The sequence below is a fragment of the Nannospalax galili genome, unplaced genomic scaffold (assembly GCF_000622305.1).
Source record: "Nannospalax galili isolate Female #2095 unplaced genomic scaffold, S.galili_v1.0 scaffold957, whole genome shotgun sequence".
Taxonomy (NCBI): domain Eukaryota; kingdom Metazoa; phylum Chordata; class Mammalia; order Rodentia; family Spalacidae; genus Nannospalax; species Nannospalax galili.
Window position 1 is genome coordinate 614882 of NW_008340047.1, and position 6236 is coordinate 621117.

Below are 6236 nucleotides of genomic sequence, written 5' to 3' on the forward strand. Positions count from 1 at the left end.
CAAAGACAAGGAGCCAGGCATGGTGGCATGCCTGTAATCCTAACACAAGTGGATGAGGTAGGAGGATCACAAGTACCAGACTATCCTGGGCTGCCTAGAGAGACTCTGTCTCAAAAAACACCTGACAAAGGTAGGTGTCAGGTGGCTCAGAGTTACTAATGTGACTTTAATAGCTACCTTCTCTTTCTGACAAGTGACACTAATGCTATAGGAGTTGCTGAATATGTAGTTTCCCATTTAGATAGCTACATTTGTGACGTTCAGTAAGCGACCTCTTAAAGAAAGTTATTCAGGGCCAGGTGGCACATGCCTTTAATCTCAGCACTTGAGAGGCAGACAGAGGCAGACGGATCTTTGTGAGTTCGAGGCCAGCCTGGTCTACATAGTGAGTTCCAGGACAGCTGGGGCTACAGCGAGACCCTGTCTCAAAAAGAAAAACAAAAAGAAAAGAAAAAGAAAGAAAGTTATTCAAAATAGCATGGCAATACAATGACCCTGTCTCAAAAAGAAAAAAAAAGAAAAGAAAAAGAAAGAAAGTTATTCAAAATAGCATGGCAATACAAATAACCGCCCCCGCCCCCGCAAACAAAGGTTGCAAGTGAATGAGATCTCATGTCACTAAACTAGAAACTGATACAGAGCTTGCAAGGTCAGGGCTGACACTAAGGCATGTAGGGGGGGTGACAGCCCAGAGGACAGTCACTGTCCTGTGACTCACATTGACATACTATGTGTGCTCATGTGCCCAGGGAAGGGCTGGCCTGAGGCCTTAAAGGCACGCTGTAGATCATCAACCCCAAACTTCACCCCCTTCCACACCATACCACACCACACCACACCACAGAGTCCCAGTTTGAACTGGGGCAGCAAGTTGTCAGGTTCAAAGTGTCCAACTTTCTGGACTCTTTGGCAGAGAGGGCTAGCCTAGGATATAGCCCAGTTTTGGCCACTGAGATGTGAGCAGAGGGACCATTAGATGGCTGAGGGCAGCTGGCACACAGCTTTGGTTCCCTGTCCTCTTCCTGCCTGGGACACTCACACCAAGTGGGAGGAAATGCAACCATGAGTGAGTGAGGGCCATTTGGGAACATCAATGCTGTCTGCTAGGGACAGTAGAGGGGAGTGGTGGGGAGCCGGGTCCCTCGGGATACCTCCAGTATCCCTCTCCAGACGTCTAATGCATGTGAAAACTTCACTTCTGCGTGTACTCCATACTGGGCTGCCCCACATCATTCCAGTCAACCCACCTGTCTGTCCACTTCCCAGCTCAGACTTTTCCACCACCTGCCTCTCAGGTATACTTCTCAGGCAGGCAAGCACCCCAACCCACTGGAGGTGGTTGCAGGCAGGAGCCAGGGTGGGGGGTATCCCTCAGCTCCTAGAGTGGAGTTTAAGACTAAGAGGCAAAGGGGACCAGGAGGGTGGGCTGAGTGGTAGTATGCTTGCCCAATGCGCACCAGGCCCTGGGTTTCATCTCTAGAACCTCAAAATAAGTGGGAGTTGGGCAGGGTGGGGGAACAGTAGGTCAAGGCTGACCCTGCCTCCCCACTCCACCCCTACCAGACTGCCCCAACCTCTCGAGGAAGTAGAAACAGTGTACCAGTCCAGACAGATCCTACCTATGAAGAAACTTACTCTCCTGGCTGGCCCTGCCAAGCAGCTCCTGCAGAGAACTTCAGGCTACCCCTTCCTCCTTTCTGGCCTCAGTTTCCTTCTGCACTGTGAAAAACAGAGGCATTTCCTGAACAATTCTGGTGTCCTATGCTCTGAGGCTTAGGAAGGGCAGAGCATGCCTGTGGCTGCAGGTCAGTCTGCCTGAGTCTGAGGTGCATCCATATCCCAGCTGAGGCTGTGTGTCCAGCAGGCCCATTCAGGACCCCTGCTCCCTGGGGCCAGACGGCCAGCCAAGCAGCATGGCCTGATTATCAGATCCTCTTGCCTGCCTCTTGGGCACAGGGAGAACAAACCAGGGAGGCAGTAGAGACTTTCCAAGATGCTCACAGCTCACTAGACCTCTACTGTGTGCCAAGCTCTGGAGCTGCACAGAAACGACTTGCTTTATCCTAGAGCGACTCTGAGGTGGTCTATGAGACCCATACTGCAAGTGAGAAAACTGAGGCCCAGAGAGCCTAAGAGAATCACCCCAGGTCACAGCTAGTAGGGGACAGATCTCTGATTAGAACCTACATATTTCTGGTTCCAAAACCCATGTGAGATAGGAGAGTCCTTGAAGGGAAGGTGAGTGGGACATGGGTGAGCAAGGGAAGAGATAAGCCGGGTGGGAAAGTCTGAGCCCAACCCTGAGCTCAAGGTCACAGACTTTGGTCTTTAGAGGTGGAGCAGGAAAGGGCCAGACCTGCCACACTATCCAGGAAGGCTACTTCCTCAGTTACTGATCTACCCACAGGCCTTTCTGTACCCCCCAGCAGCAACCTCCTCCTTCCCACCAAATAACCCCTCAACTTCTCCAGAAGTGCCAGGGCTGGAGGACCCAGCAGAAGCCCCTTGTGCCCCTTTCCTCCTTCTCCCCATCCCAGGCCGGGTCCAGCCACCCCCAGTCCTGAGTGCTCTCCTTACCCTCCAAGAACAGCCTTACTACCTGTTAGTCATCTCCATGGTAACAACTGAGGGCAGGCCTTGGGAGAGGAGGCTTCTGGGAAATGTAGTCTCCTGTGATTGCCCAGTGTCTCTCCTCCCCTGCCCCACAGCCTTGGTGTGCTGGCACAGTGGAGTACCAGCATGCAAGAACTGACAGCTAAGCTTCCAGGGACAAATGACCATTTGTCAAGGAGCATTATTAAAAATCACATGATAAAAGCCTCGGAAGAAGTAATTATATTAAAAACGAAAGCAGTAAGTGCTCAAAGCTCCTCACTTCCTAGTTTGACTATTCTCTCTGCACACTTGAGGTGATTTAGCTGCCAGTGCTGTGCAGTGGGTGTAACAGGCAGCTACTTCCTTCTTCGGACTTCATCCAGGGATGTCAGAGTTAAAACAGACTGGATTATTTATAGTACAGACATGCACAGGGCTCCTCTCAGAAAGTCAATGGTTAAGCATTGTCAAGTGCCCTGCCCTGCCACACAGGAATGCAGCCTTCACCAAGACAGCTGGAAGCCAGTGTGGGACCTAGAGTACTTGCCCAGGCAGTGAGAGATCACGGATTTTGCTCTTCAGCACCACACACACAGACTCACAGATACACATGCACACACACACACACACACACCTGTGTACACACATGCATACGCTCTCACACACACATACAAACTCACATAAAGACTCACATACATACACACACTCAAACCTATACACATACATGCATATACTCTCACACATTCACATACATATACACACTACATTCATACACACTCATACACAAATACACACTCATACACACTCATACACTCACACACACACACTCACACCTATACACACATGAATACATTCTCACACACATACATATACATACACATGCACACAAATACACACATAAAAACACACACATTCACATGCACACCTACATACACTTTCACATACACACACAAACACACAGACTCACACATACATACATAAACCCACATATATACATACATACATACATACCACATACCACATAGACACGCGTACACCTACATACATTTAGACATACAAATACACCTACACACATGTACACTCAACACACACATACACATACACTCAAACACAAATACACATAAGCACACACATATACATATATACATAAATGCATATACACACAAACATACACACTCAGAATGAAAAATAATTACAACCAATATGTAATTATGAGTATCCTAGATCACATTTGTCTTTCTACCAATACAATAATAAAAATGCAATTTTTACTCTTTATTTCTGGAGAAAGGGGCCCATGAAAGGCTAACATGGTCCTATGTGGGATGGAAATGAGTCAGAGGAATCCTGTCAGTGTCTTGACAAGGCTGAACAGCTGTTACTGCTTAAAATTGTATGGATCACCTCATTTCTGCACTTTCAATGTCTGGAAGTGATGTTGTGCCCTTACTTCATTTTGCTTCTTATATTTTCACTAGCTGCGCTTTTAAGACCCACCCATGCTTCTGCGTGGAGCCACACAAACACCCCTTTGTCTTTCCATTGTCAAACACCAGTGCAGAGCCCCCCAGAGTACCCCGAGTGCCTTGACCTCTCTGTGCTCATGTTTCTCTCAGCAGCTTGAACCCAAGCAGGGTCTGGCAGGTCCCCAGGCACTGATAAAGGAGTATAGGTTGTTACCCCAAATGACAAGATGGTCTGTTAAACACATAAAAAGTAGTCTCTTAAGCAGCCAGCTTCCTTAAACTTTCATATAAACTCCACACCCACCCCTCCCTACAGACATGCTTGGGCAGAGCTTCCCCAAACTGTCCCCTCTCTTTTTGTGCTCCACTATGTTGAAGTGTCTGGGGCTGGGTAGCTTTGTAAAGAAAAGTGGCTATTTAGCTCTCAGTTGTGGAAGTTTAAGGGCTCACATCTAGATGGGAGTGGATGCGTGTGAGTGCGAGTGCGTGTGTGTGTGTGTGTGTGTGTGCGTGTGTGCGTGTGTGTGCGTGCGTGTGTGTGCGTGTTTCTCTCCCTCTTATAAAGCCTCCAGTTTCAATCATGGGGACTCTGCCTGATGACATGATGACATTAATCCTATCCACTTCCCAAGGGCCTTGTATCTTTCTTTGTAAGTGTGTGTTCATGTGTATGGGGGTACATATGTGTATGGGGGTGATGTATATGCAGGTACTTGTCAACACCAGAGGAAAACCTCAAGTATTGTCCCTCAGGCACCATCCATCTTGTCTTTTGAGACAGGATCTCTCATTGTTCTACAGCTTACCAAGTAGACTGGGCTGGCTGGCCAGTGAGCCCAGGCATCCTCCTGTCTACCTCCTGATGACATGATGACATTAATCCTATCCACTTCCCAAGGGCCTCATATCTTTCTTTGTAAGTGTGTGTTCATGTGTATGGGGGTACACATGTGTATGGGGGTGATGTATACGCAGGTGCTTGTCAACACCAGAGGAAAACCTCAAGTATTGTCCCTCAGGCACCATCCATCTTGTCTTTTGAGACAGGATCTCTCACTGTTCTACAGCTTACCAAGTAGACTGGGCTGGCTGGCCAGTGAGCCCAGGCATCCTCCTGTCTACCTCTCTCCAGCACTGGGATTACAAGTGCATGCCACCATGCCTGGCGTTTTTAAAAACATGGGATCTGGGGATCGAACTCAGGTCCTCAAGCTTGTAGGGCAAACACTTTACTGACTGAGCTACCTCCCAGCCCCCAAATGGCAAACTTCTAAACACCATAGTCAAAAGTTTCCAGCCTCTTCAAACTTCACAATGGGACTAAATTTCAGTGTGTGGACCCATCAAGGACACTCGAACCATATCCAAGCTATAATGCCCCCTAACAAGTGTTGAGGCAGGCTTCCCCACTTGCAGGTAAGACCCACTAGACTGTCTCCACCTCCAGCAGCACGTGAGGGGTCCTGGGATCCTGGTCCCTGCTGCCCTGCTGGCTAGTATGATGGAACTTTCTAATTTTTGCAGACTTAATAGGAATGCTATGCTATGAACTCTCTCTCTCTCTCTCTCTCTCGCAGGCTTCCCCACTTGCAGGTAGGACCCACTAGACTGTCTCCACCTCCAGCAGCACGTGAGGAGTCCTGGGATCCTGGTCCCTGCTGCCCTGCTGGCTAGTATGATGGAGCTTTCTAATGTTTGCAGACTTAATAGGAATGCTATGCTATGAACTCTCTCTCTCTCTCTCTCTCTCTCTCGCCATCTCCCCAGCCCTCATTGTCATTTTAGTGGACACCTGATCCATAGTGGTTTTAAATGTGTATTTTTCATTTCCTTTGAGATAAGGTCTCACTATGTAGCTCCAGTTGGTCTAGAACCTGCAGGCTTCCTGCCTCAACCCCCCAAGGGCTGGGATTGAAGGTGTGCGCACTCAAATGTCTTCATGTACTAACTTGCTACAATAGTTGTCAGTTTTTTTGCCTCTCAAATTGCTGACCTCAGCCCATTTGTCTCTGTTGAGGAAGAGTCTTTGCTTGATTTGCAAGCTTTCTGCGTGTCAATCCTCGGTTTTGGATGTTACAAATGCCTCCCAACTCTGGCACATCTACTAATATTAGTTGTGGCATCCTTCATCAGAAATCCTCCATCTATCTGCTTTTATATTTATTCATTTATTTA